The following is a 13,414-nucleotide window of genomic DNA, read 5'->3' on the forward strand; positions in this document are numbered from 1 at the left end:
ATGACAACTTTGAGAGTGCTCCTGTCTCAAGCTGTTAAAAACGACTGGACACTAAGGCAAGTAGACGTTCCAACTGCTTTTCTAAACGGTAATCTAAATGAGGAAGTGTACATTAAAAAACCAAAGGGACTTGACTGTTCTAGTGAAATATTAAAACTGAATCGTGCATTATATGGTTTGAAAAGTGCTCCAAGGTGTTGGAACGAGACATTTAATGAGGTAATGTTGAAAAATGGGTTCAAGAGATCACAACATGATTATTGTTTGTATTATTCCAATGAAGTCTATTTATTACTATTTGTAGATGATGCTTTAATTACGGGAAAATCAGAAAGGGTAGAGAAGTTGATTTCTGTCTTGTATGATAATTTTAAGATTAAAGAATTGGGGGAAGCTAACAATTTCTTGGGTATGAATTTTTGTAGGACAAATGATAGTTTAATTCTAGAACAAAACAAGATAATTGAAAAGTTGATGAATGAATTTAATATGCAAAATTGCCGAAGTGTAACTACACCAATGGAGGTAGGTTTTAAAATTGATGAGTCTCTAGATATCATTGATGTACCATACAGGCGACTGGTATGTAGCCTAATGTATATCTCGGTAATGACAAGACCTGATTTATCATATTCTGTGGGTTTATTGAGTAGGGTGTTGGACAAACCAACAACTCAAACATGGCAAGCAGCCAAAAGAGTATTAAAATATTTAATTTGTACAAAAAACATGGGATTAGAATTTAAGAAGGGAGACATGAAAATAACTTGTTATTCAGACGCAGATTGGGCAGGTGACAATATTTCGAGAAAAAGTGTTAGTGGATTTGTAGCTTTTGACGATTTAAATCCTATTGCATGGTTTTCTAAGAAACAGACTAGCGTAGCCTTGTCCACTATGGAGGCTGAGTATTGTGCAGCCTCAGCTGCAGCACAAGAGCTAATCAATGTAAAGGGAGTGTTATCTGAATTCAATAAGTCTTACGATAAAAAATGTATAATTAAGGTTGACAACTGTAGCGCTATTTCTTTGATAAAAACTTTTGAAAACTCTAAGCGCGCAAAACATATAGACATTAAGATGCATTTCATAAAAGAATTATATGAGAAAGAAGTAATTGATGTTGAATACGTGGACTCAAATAATAATGCAGCAGATATTCTAACGAAACCTTTGTGCAAGGATAGATTTGTCAAGCTCAGGAATATCGTATTGAATGGACTTTGAATCATGACTGTTGTGCATAATGAAGTATTTTTTTTTGTAATCATGATTGTAATAGGGTATATTGATTTCTAGCTTTTTGCTATTTTCTAGTGTTTTCGATTGCTAGTTTATTATAAATTTGATTTTCGATGTAATAGCCTACTATAATACTGATGACTGATGAATTGATTTTGGTTATGTCTGTTTTTGTTTGTGTTGATAAACTATCAATCGAGGGGGAGTGTTACAGATTGAATTATTGACTATCGATGTGTGTGACTATCGATATATCGAGTATGTGTAAAGGATCGATTCTCGAGCTTTTTTTTTACTTTCACGCTCTCGCTCGATATGCAACCTAAACGAAAGTGTCATGTATTGCAGTTTTCTTTATGCAATGCTTAGGCCTACACGTGGCATGGATTATTATTTTTTCAGCTAGAACAGTTTTTTGAGACAAAGTGCTAAATAAACGTCTACAGTTTCATCAATGCTGTATTGGCAATATGAAAACGCATGCAGTTAATATGTCTTTGAATAAAGGTGTTGATATTTACATAAAGAAATTATTCTCTTCCATTTTTATTCAATTAAAATTCCAAAATTATTCGAGCCCTGATAGAATGACTGACAGTACATTGTACAGTCAGTCCACTGTACAGTCAGTCGAAAATTTTAATATTGTAATGAGGGGTATTTTGGCAAAAAAATAAGATCATATGCACCTTTTCGTTATATCTTCAAATGAAAAATGAGTTTTGTGGGTTGTTAAAACTCCCTCTGAAAGGGAAACTACTCAACTTATTCTATCTTTTAGTAAAATAACAATGATCATCCATCCATCTATCATCTTCTATACTATAATCAAAGACCTTGAAGATGCATAGACGCACATGCAGCGCTAGTGTCGTACTTGGAATTGGAATCCGCCATTGAGGGGGCAACCCATAAGATTATTACATACCAATGCCACCAATGCCTTTGTGATCTATAGTATTACAAATAAATAATATATAATATCTCGTGCTAAAATACCCCAATGGCGGCCTTCAATTTCAAGTAAGAGCTATCATTGGGAAGGCATAGGCATTGTGGGTCTATATCTCTTTAAGGTCTTTGACTATAATGAAGGAGAGAACTGGATTATACACGTATACAGGTGTAAAGTATAGGAAAATTATGTTTGACGCATCATCACGTCTGAACTACTGAACTGATTTTACATGAAATGCTGCATATAAATTCTTAATCAACCGAGGATTCTTATAGGCCTATTTTCAATTCTTCTAGACTTCATTACGTCAAGTTTTCAGTTTGTCAAGTTTTAAAATAGACCCTTGCGAAGCACGGGTTACCTGCTAGTGGATAATAAAATGAACTGACATTTCTGAACAATCTATTGTTATGTCTTTATTGATTGAATTCCAAGTGAAGACTGTTCAGGACTACGAACTTTGAAATTACATTGCTCCTCTTCCGAGTGATGTAGCCTTAAACGAATTGAAGTGGCATGGTTAAAATAAAACTTGTTCTTAATCATTTCTACATCATACCCACTACATGAATCATCTTATTTTTTCGCTGAGGGTGATGTGTGCGTGGATAATGACGCGGATGGTTACGAGAGATTATTGAACCTACCCACAGTTTTAGGTGGGCTCCGAACCACCGGGTAGCAATTTTTCAAGTTGTCACCCTTCCAACAGGGAGTAGCAGACGCAAAATTCTTAACTTATTCAAGCAATAGCTTATCAGCGCGAACACTGAGTCAAATCACTTCCCTATTTGTTGAGGAAACAAACAATTTTTAGAGTACAGTAGCCTATCAGCCTATGTTATTGTTGTTGACTCTACATGTTGATGTTGATAGAGCTTCAAGCACAGTGACAGATATATCGGTATAGTCTTTAATTAGCCGCCCACTATATAGGCATTGCACACCAGTTGAGTGGGATATGTTGTGTTGCGATGAGACTTGTGTGATTGTGTTTAAAATACGATTATCCAGACTATTTCCTGATGATTGATTAACTGTCGACAATTAAGAAATGAACAGGTGCTGTCAGTCAGAGGGGTTGGTGGGTGGATGTTGGTAGGGAAGGAGGGTGGTGGGGGTTGGCCGCAAATCTGTGTAACAGGTAATGACTGTATAAACAACGTGGCATTGTTTGGACAGGCGTCGTAATTATCCACCGCCATCAGAGGGAGGGAATTAGCAGAGTAATTATCGACGGTTATTGGTCAGTAAGCTAACGGGCATAGAGAGCACCATCGACAGCTAACCTCATATAACCTTAACTTCCGCAGTGACGATATAGTTCAGTCTGCAGGCCGCAGGTATAGTGGTCTCAATATTGAACATGATTCACAGTGTTCATGACAAACTGAACTATCTCAAATTTCAATTGGAACTCAGAGTTCGCCTGTCCACGAACGGTACAACTATTGTTATATCAAAGATTGGACCGGTTTGGAGCGCCTTCTAGCCTCTAGTAATCTATTTATACTACAGTAGCTGAATCAATATCAAATGTGAAATGTAGGACGAATTTGAACTTTCACAAGAGTTCTCGTAATGCTGATTGCTGATTTGGTAATGAATTTGATTAGATAGAGATAGTGCTACACTGCATAAGGTACCCTATGCCATATCATAGTGTTACAGTTTCTACACTAATAAAACACGATTTATACTAATTAGATTCCGATTGTAGCAAGCATTTCAAAAGGCACACCAGTGTTTAATGTTAAGTCAGGCCTACTAGGCCACAAACTCAAGCTCTGTCGTAAATTTGTCAAACTCTTTAAATAAGGATGATAAATTATTACTTATAACACTTTACCACACAGAGATAACTAGAAACAAGTTTAAACTTATAACTACCTTTTAAATTACACAGAGCTATCAAAAGCATACGTTAACAAGTATAAATAACTACTGTATAAGAATAACTGTCATCACGAATAATAACTGTATAAACAACTAAAAGTCTATTATAACTATCACTAGTCTGTCATGGTTAGAAGAAGCGAACAATACGACTGTAGTCTCCCAACTGAACTGCTGACTGAGATACGCTAAAGGCCAACAGAGCAATCTAGAAAGGTTTAGAGGTGTGCCGAAACGTCCGTCCAATCGCAGTGCATGGAGATTGCCAGAGACTTCTAGATCACGTTTACCATTGGTCATCAGCTTCAAATGCCAAACTCGAATGCGCTGAAAGAATCTAGAAGCCCCCCTGCTCAAGCCGCGTCGACCCTCTTAAGGCTCATTCACAACAATAGATAAATAGAACAGTACCGAACAATAGTACTTAGTAGTACCTAACAGTACCTAATAGTAACAGTACCTAATAGTACCTAACAGTACCTAGAATAGTACAACAGCTAACATACGACTGTCTCGTTCTATTCCTCCATCCTCTACGGGAGTGAGATAAGGATAATGTTAACGGCCTGACGTAGTTCACTTCGGCTCCTGCTTCTTTCTATGGTTTTGTGAGTTTTCGTGGTGATCGAGTGCTAATTTTTGGCAGACTTGTGCAGTGTGTGTTCATATACACTATTCCCTAATTTCAAATTTCTACCTTGATTGATTGTTGTGATTTGAGCGATTTAATTTTTCAATCATGCCGAATGCTTCGCCTGCTGTATCGAGGAAAAAGGGGAGCCAAGGCCACTGCTGGCGATAAGAATTCGTCATTGACCGAACGCCCAGCATCATCATCATCCTCATCATCGACTACCAAGGGTGAGGGGCGGCTGGCCGATAAAGCAGTGCTAAAGGAATTCGTTGCTGAACTCTTATCGGATGATATTTTCGTCAATAATCTTGTCGACCGAGTTGTCATGAAGCTCAATGATAGTTTCGACGAGATGATAAAGGCTCGATTTCTGAGCGAATCTGGAGGAGAGGATCGCATCATTGGAGACTGAGATTCAAAACATGGGTAAGGCGTCCGTGGATCGTGCTGAGGCGTATGAGCGAAAATTGGACGCTCAGGAGCAGTACCAGCATCAAAATAATATCCGGATTTTTGGACTTCCTGAGAAGAGTGGCGAGAACGTTACCGAAGTTGTCACTAAACTATGTAGTGACAAACTCAAGCTCTCGATTGACGAGACACTGATCGATCGTTGTCATCGTGTGGGTCGTCTTCACTCGAGACCTGGTGAGACTGAGGCCAGGCCACGCGCAATTATTGTTAAATTCGTCAGTTATCAGACCCGGCGTACTGTGATAGCGGCGAGGAGGCAGCTCAAGGGATCCGGGGTGACGGTGAGAGAGGACCTCACTCGGCGGCGTAATACTCTTTTCCATGATGTCGCTGGCAGAGTGGGCATCAAGAATACATGGACTGTTGATGGCAAGATCATGTGGCGAGAGGGGGAGAGGATATGCTCAAGTGAGTGGTGAGTTGTTATCAACAAACAATAAATTATTGAACTATGATAATTAATAAATTTTATTAAAGCAGAACATACTTCATGTTTCCATAGTGAGTAGTTTTTTTTAATATTTTGGACTTTCTTCTATTTATCATGAACTCTCTCCACTACAATTGGAGTGTGCTTTTTCCCTATGCTAATATAGAATTCCATTATTAATAAAAGAATTCTTTCGTCTGTTCATGAATTCACTAGAAAGTATAGAACAAAAGAACAATTCAACTATCTTTACTTTATGGTATAGATTATAGATTCATAAGGTATTTTTCCCCCTCTCGATTTTTTTGTTTCCATATTTCTACCCAGAATATTATAATTTTTATTTAATTCATTCTTATTCCATTTTTTTTTTATTATTATTGATTTTTGCCTTCCAAGCATTATCTCCATCTATATAGTAGACAAATAATAATAATTGTCTATTGCCAGAATTATACAAATATATTTATGTAGTTATTCTTTTTTTTTATCTGCAATCTTTAATTAGCAAATAATTACAAATAAAGCAATTAAGATGCTTTATTCTTATAAATCCTCTAAGATTCTCACAAGATCAGTGATAATACTTTTTTTTTATCTTCCTATTTTATTTCATCTGCACTTATAAATGAATATGTTAGAAGGAGTATGTATAATTTATTTCGATAATATATAGTGCAATTAATCTTATTTGTATCAATAACTAGATTAGCACGGAGCCGAATTTATACAGGCCTGTCCAAAGAAACATTTTGATTATATCTCACCATTTTCGAAACTACTAGAAAAGAATGTATTTCATTTTCCATACTTTGTTTTTCTTGATCTTCATCTTCTCTCCTTTTCAACTGTTCATTTCTTCTTCTTTCTTTTTCTCTTTGATGCTTGCCAATATTATTGTTCTTGTCCTGCTATTTCTTCCAGCTGCTTGCCGCCTCTGTTCCGCCTCGCTGTTCCGTGTCGATCACTCTGTCTGCTCGGCCGGATGATAGCGTGGCCGCGCTAAATGTCGGCGATGTCCTCGAGCAGGCGGTCTCCCCATTCCCCGATCAGCTCAAAATCACTCACGTCAACGCCCAATCACTCCTTTGTCACATAGATGAGTTCAGGTGCACTTTTAGTGATTGTGTTTCCGACATTATACTTGTTTCTGAGTCTTGGCTTAAGCCTGCCATCCCAAATCGACTTGTTGCACTTGATGACTACATGCTCATTCGTAATGACCGCTTGCACAAAAATGGTGGCGGGGTTGCCGCGTACATTAAACGTGCTCTGCTCCACGTACATAAACTTTCGTCCGATGATTCTCGTGCATCAAGGCCTGAATATATGTTTTTTGAAATTAAGAGCAATGGCGTCAAAATGTTGATCGCGGTATGCTACAGGCCGCCTCACATTGGCTTCATGTCTGAGTTTGAGGAGGCACTTTTAGAGCTGCTGGTGCCTTATGAACATGTGGCTATCATGGGTGACTTTAATACTGACTTACTTGGACCTGACACTTATGACAAGGTGCAACTGACTACTATGTTCTTTGCGAATGGTATGACCCTGCTGCCTCTCCAAGCTACTCACCATACATCCACCTCGGACACGCTTCTAGATCTCGTAGCCGTCGCTGATAAAAAATCTGCAGTGAGCCATGGGCAGATCCCTTTCCCAGGACTTTCAGCACATGACTTGATCTACCTTGTTTACAACATTAAGCGACCTAAACCTAAACCAAAAATTATTACCTACAGGGATTACAACAATATTAACCTTCCCAATCTATTTAATGATACATTTGATCTTGATTGGCTGAGCATTTTCAATACTAATGATGTAAATCAAATGTCGAACATAATAAATGACAATATCCTCTTCCTTTATGAAAAACACGTCCCTCTTAAGACCCGCAGAGTAACCAGAGACCCAGCTCCATGGCTCACTGAGGAAATACGTCATTTGATGCGTGATCGTGATTATTGGTGTAAGAAGGCTAGGCAGTCTAAGATTCCTGATGATTTTAATCGTTACAAGCGCTTACGAAACTCGTGTAAGCAAATGATCAGGAACGCAAAGGCTGGCTTCTACCAAAATTTGGTATCATCTAAGAGATCATCAACATCATCATTATGGCGAGTTCTGAGAGGGATTGGAGCCAGCAAAGAGAGGCAGCCACCGACTGTTGCTCACTCACTTGACGCTCTCAATGACTTTTTCACTGATATCCCTGTAGGTTTGGACCAAGCCCGTGCTTACTATAATTCCTTACCAGGAATCCAATCAAATGAAGACTTCTACTTTTCTGGAGTTACTGAGCAGGAGGTTTTTCTAGCTATTAGAAGAATTAAAAGTAATGCGGTTGGAGCTGATAGTATCCCTATCAAGTTTTTGAAAATCCTTCTTCCCATGATTCTTCCTTTCCTAACCCATCTAATTAACACCTCACTAACGACTTCAGTTTTTCCTGAAGACTGGAAACGCTCTATTGTTATTCCTCTCAACAAAATTCCTAACCCTCTCACTCCCTCAGATTATAGGCCTATCAGCTTATTGCCTGTCCTGTCAAAGGTACTGGAGATTATTGCTCACTCCCAAATGAGTCTGTACATTCATGACTCTGGTTTGATTAGTGATTTCCAGTCGGGGTTCCGTAGTGGTCACAGTACCACCTCGGCTCTGCTGAGAGTTGCTGATGATATCCGCGGGGCTATGGATGGTAGACAGTTGACTGTTCTAGTATTAATTGATTTTAGTAAGGCCTTTGATTCCATTTTTCACCCCATCCTCTTGTATAAACTTCGTAAATTGGGATTTTCAAACACCGCTGTAGCATGGGTAAGGTCTTACTTGCAGGGTCGGTGTCAGCGTGTGAGAGTGGAGGGTGTCTCTTCACAGTGGCGCAATGTAGATAGAGGAGTGCCTCAGGGGTCGGTCTTGGGTCCTCTACTGTTCAGCATATACATAAACGACGTGACTAGTTCTCTACTAACAACCAGATATCATCTATATGCAGATGACCTGCAAATCTATAAACACTGTAATAAAAAAGATTTCAACATGACAGTAGATGAAATGAATGATGAATTAGTACGTTTACTTGATTGGGCAGGTAATAATGGGCTAAAGGTGAACGAGACAAAGTCAAAGGCAATCGTGGTTGGTTATTCGAGACTACTGAACACACTTGACTTGACAGATGGACCGTATATTACAATCAATGGTGTACAATTAGAGTACAGCTCAGACGTGAAAAACTTGGGACTCACTATGACTAAGACCTTGGACTGGACAAACCATGTGACATTGACATGCAATAGGGTGATTGCTGGGATCAAGACGTTGAAGAAGATTTCTGATATTATTCCTTTTTCAACAAAGGTTATGTTGGTGAAGACCTTGATTTTCCCGGTTTTCAACTATTGCGACATTGTAACTACTGACATGACTGTTCAACTACAACAGAGGATGCAGCGTGCGCATAACTACTGTGTCCGCTTCATCTTCAACCTCAGACGTGACGACCATGTGACTGAATACTTTGACCGACTTGGACTCATGAAGCTACATGAATGTAGGTCATTTCATGCGGTTCTCTTTCTGCATAAAGTGTTGAAAACTCAGACACCCAAGTACATAGCTGAAGACTTTCACTTCTTGTGTGACATTGGTCGGGGTGGTACCCGACATGGTCCCCATCTGCTGGCTGTCCCAATTCATAGGACAGTCATGTTCAACAAGTCCTTTCTTGTGACGGCTTGTGGATTGTGAACACATTGCCTGTTGAGCTGAGGCGAATTGAGGAACCTCGTCGGTTTGGCGCGGCTGTTTTCAGGTGGATCAGGGGTGGTGTGGGTGGCTGGACCTAGCTCATGGTTCATTGGCCAGTTTTTCTTTCTTTTTCTCAAAACAATCAAATATTTATTATTTCTCTTTCTTCCTCTTCTTCTTCTTTTTCTTCTTCTTTTTCTTCTTCTTCTTTTGTAACATTGTATTATTTTTCAGTTTTTATTCTTTAATTTCTATTCATATCTTAATTATAATTTAGGTTTTGTTTTTTTTTTCTCCATTGATTATTTTTTGTATTTAATAATGTTTATTCACCTTGTTTGTATATATTGTATATATATATTTTCTTTGATTTGTTTAATCTAGCAATTATTTAGCGTTGTATTGGAGGGTTGAGTGTAAGAGAGGGCCGGCTGCGCCTTAACTCCGCCCTCCTAGGTAAAAATAAAGGCAGCCATTCTATTCTATTCTATTCTATTCTCTACTCCAGTGTCACATTATACATTTATAATTGTCCGAGCGAAGTGAGGTCTATGATTCAAGTCGACGGTTTGGCATTTCTCTCAATGTTTAAATGTTTAAATGTTTAAATGTTCAAATGTTTAAATGTTTGAATGTTTAAATGTTTAAATGTTTAAATGTTTGAATGTTTGAATGTTTAAATGTTTAAATGTTTTAAATGTTTAAATGTTTAAATGTTTTAAATGTTTAATGTTTAAATGTTTAAATGTTTTAAATGTTTAAATGTTTAAATGTTTAAATGTTTAAATGTTTAAATGTTTAAATGTTTAAATGTTTAATGTTTAAATGTTTAAATGTTTAAATGTTTAAATGTTTAAATGTTAAATGTTTTAAATGTTTAATGTTTAAATGTTTAAATGTTTAAATGTTTGAATTTTAATGTTTAAATGTTTAAATGTTTAAATGTTTAAATGTTTAAATGTTTAAATGTTTAAATGTTTAAATGTTTAAAGTTTAAATGTTTAAATGTTTTTAAATGTTTAATGTTTAAATGTTTAAATGTTTAAATGTTTAAATGTTTAAATGTTAAATGTTTAAATGTTTAAATGTTTAAATGTTTAAATGTTTAAATGTTTTAAATGTTTAAATGTTTAAATGTTTAAATGTTTAAATGTTTAAATGTTTAAATGTTTAAATGTTTAAATGTTTAATGTTTAAATGTTTAAATGTTTAAATGTTTAAATGTTTAAATGTTTAAATGTTTAAATGTTTAAATGTTAAATGTTTAATGTTTAAATGTTTAAATGTTCAAATGTTTAATGTTTAAATGTTAAATGTTTGAATGTTTAAAGTTTAAATGTTTAAATGTTTAAATGTTTAATGTTTAAATGTTTTAAATGTTTAAATGTTTAAATGTTTAAATGTTTAAATGTTAAATGTTTAAATGTTTAAATGTTTAAATGTTTAAATTTTAAATGTTTAATGTTTAAATGTTTAAATGTTTAAATGTTTAAATGTTTAAATGTTTAAATGTTTAAATTTTTAAATTTTTAAATGTTTAAATGTTTAAATGTTTGAATGTTTAAATGTTTAAATGTTTAAATGTTTAATGTTTAAATGTTTAAATGTTTAAATGTTTAAATGTTTAAATGTTAAAGTTTAAATGTTTAAATGTTTAAATGTTTAAATGTTTAATGTTTAAATGTTAAATGTTTAAATGTTTAAATGTTTAAATGTTTAAATGTTTAAATGTTTAAATGTTTAAATGTTTAAATGTTCAAATGTTTAAATGTTTGAATGTTCAAATGTTTAAATGTTTAAATGTTTAAATGTTTAAATGTTTGAATGTTTAAATGTTTAAATGTTTAAATGTTTAAATTGTGCCAGGCACTCTATTTAATTCAGGCCTTTCCCCAATTTATAATAGTAAATTTAATACGCAATAGACTATAGCCATTATTGTAAGTGAGTTAGCGAAATAAATTATTTTCTCTCTCTATTATGAACGGCCATGACTTCGAGTTTCCCATGATAGATATTTAAAAATTGTGGCTCCGAGTCGTCAAGGAATGTAGATTATGGAATTATCTCTAAAACTTAGCCTTCTTGTCGCAACATAAAGTGTGATAAGTTGGAAAACAGCAAGCATTGAAATTATAACAAACTACTGATTTTGCAGTTACTATTTGGTCCAAAGGCTCTAGAAGCCACGCGACGATTGGTCAAATTGATTCCATTCGCCCAATAGGAGACCTGTTTCTAAATACAGTAGTGGGGATTCCCCAGTCGAGAGACCAGATTACGTTTCGGAGGACACTTTGCTAGGAGCACTATGAGAGTAAAGATGTAGTCATTATGTTTCGCCCTTTTTGGGCAAGTTTACAAGTTTATATCATTAGTTAGTTTTATTTTTATTAAAGTTTAAATTTACTAGTAGTGCCATGTCCTGAAAGGTTTAATTGTGTTTCTTCATCATGTACAAATAATTGTTTCTTCAAATAACCGCTAAGGTACGTAAAATAAGGTTAAAATATAATTTAGGGAATTTGATTGATTGAAACTTCCATAAGAGTATTGTATTAACAAAGCCTGTTATTTTTCAAGTTAATAATATTGAGTGAGAATAATCCTTTTGATTTTATTAGTGATGGAAGATAATTATAAATTTTTTTTCTACAGAAGTATAGAAAGTTTTCAGTTACGTTACATTTGAGTTATTGTTTCTGGAGATATATTATCGTAGAGTATTGCTGAAAGTCAGGAAGATAGCCTTTAAATTGGAATGAAACTTTTAAGATTATGTTCATATTGAGTTTATGACATTTTTTAATTTATATTTTTCAGACTCTGTTTTCTTATGTCATTAAGGCTTTTGAATGATTTAGTAAATTTTTTATGATAGAAATCTTAATAGATTGTAAAATCTGACAAAGCATCTTTTGGAACGGTTTCACTTGTTATTTGTTCCACTACTACGTAGACATCATGTCGTCATCATGTCTGTCTGTCTGCGCGCTGTGTCTTTTGTGCGTCTGCGCTGGTCAGTGACATCTCAATCGCGGTTTTTGCCACTGCCCTAATCAGCTGGTTTTTCTATACTTCTATTCGTATTTTTTAGTCGGATTTTTTGCCGTTGCAATGTTAATATTTGTGCCATTCGATTTTTTAGAATTTAATCTTGTCTTTTGGCATCTTACCTTTTAGATATTTGCCACTTTTTCAACATACGTTTCCAAACGTTTCACGTACGTGGCTACATTTCCGCCTTCTCGTTTTTGTTGCTAGCGTTTTTAGTTTTTCCTGTCTATTCTTTTCATGGAGGTCGGCGAGTGTGCGTACCTTGCGCTCAGTCTAAACCTTTCATCTGAATTCATCAGAATTGCAAAACCTTTTTAAAGTGTGAATTATTCTTCAAATTAATTCGTTTGTTCTATTCTTCATTGTGACTCAATTATTCATCGATTGCTTCGCATATTTGCTTTGATAGACTTTGCTAAGTTCACAACCTCGTGTGGGCGTTCATCGCTATTTATTTAATCTACAGAACCTTTTTAAAGTGTGAATTATTCTTCAGATTAATTCGTTTGTTCCATTCTTCAGTGTGATTCAATTATTCATCGAATTCTTCATTCAATTACTCTGGTAAAATTGGATAAACTTTGTCTAAAAATTGCAACCTCATGTAAGCTTCAGTTGCCATTTTTTCTACAATTGGCTTTACCTCGTGAACCTCAAACTTTCAAGTGCATCATCTCTACTGTTTGGAAATCAATCCAAAAATTCCACAATTTGAAGATCGGATTATTCATTTGGAATTCTACTCGCTCCAGCCTACTTTTCCATTGGGGGATTCGCCTGCTGTAGTGGACGTTTTCATGCTTGTCATAGCATAGCCAGATCAATTCAGCGCTTGCTGATGTCTTGTTCCTGTTGGTATTGCGGAGTCGTTGCCTGTCTGCCTGGCCGCATCTCCTCTTCAAAATTTTATTCAGGTTATGTAAATCGTTCTTTTCAATTTTCATTTATGTATGCATCATTATTGTTT

This window comes from Nilaparvata lugens, chromosome 2 (genome assembly GCF_014356525.2).
Source record: "Nilaparvata lugens isolate BPH chromosome 2, ASM1435652v1, whole genome shotgun sequence".
Lineage (NCBI taxonomy): Eukaryota > Metazoa > Arthropoda > Insecta > Hemiptera > Delphacidae > Nilaparvata > Nilaparvata lugens.